This window comes from Lolium rigidum, chromosome 5, assembly GCF_022539505.1.
Source record: "Lolium rigidum isolate FL_2022 chromosome 5, APGP_CSIRO_Lrig_0.1, whole genome shotgun sequence".
Taxonomy (NCBI): domain Eukaryota; kingdom Viridiplantae; phylum Streptophyta; class Magnoliopsida; order Poales; family Poaceae; genus Lolium; species Lolium rigidum.
This window is the reverse complement of record NC_061512.1, coordinates 123,899,192-123,899,545: the sequence shown is the minus strand read 5'-3', so window position 1 is coordinate 123,899,545 and position 354 is coordinate 123,899,192.

Here is a 354-nt window from a genome sequence, read left to right as displayed (position 1 = left end):
CCCAACGGACGTGTGTCTTACACGCCATCAACAGCATATAGCTAGAACTCCATCTAGGAAAATCTACCCCTAATTAAGCCTAATACTACTCTGTACAAGGGGAGCCAGCCACCTAATCCACCTCCTCGTCGGGTGGCAAAGCCACCAGAGGGAAAGAGAAAGAGGGGTGGCACTCAATTCTAGAAGTCGACTCTCAAGGGAGGAGAAGGGACTGAGTGGATAAGGGTGCTCCCCGTGGTAGATGGGTATTGGGCGCTGCTACTTGGATCAAGCACAACACACACAAGCAGACAATGTTTACCTAGATTCAGGAAGCCAGAAGCGAAACCCCTACGTCTTGTTGATTTTCCTTGA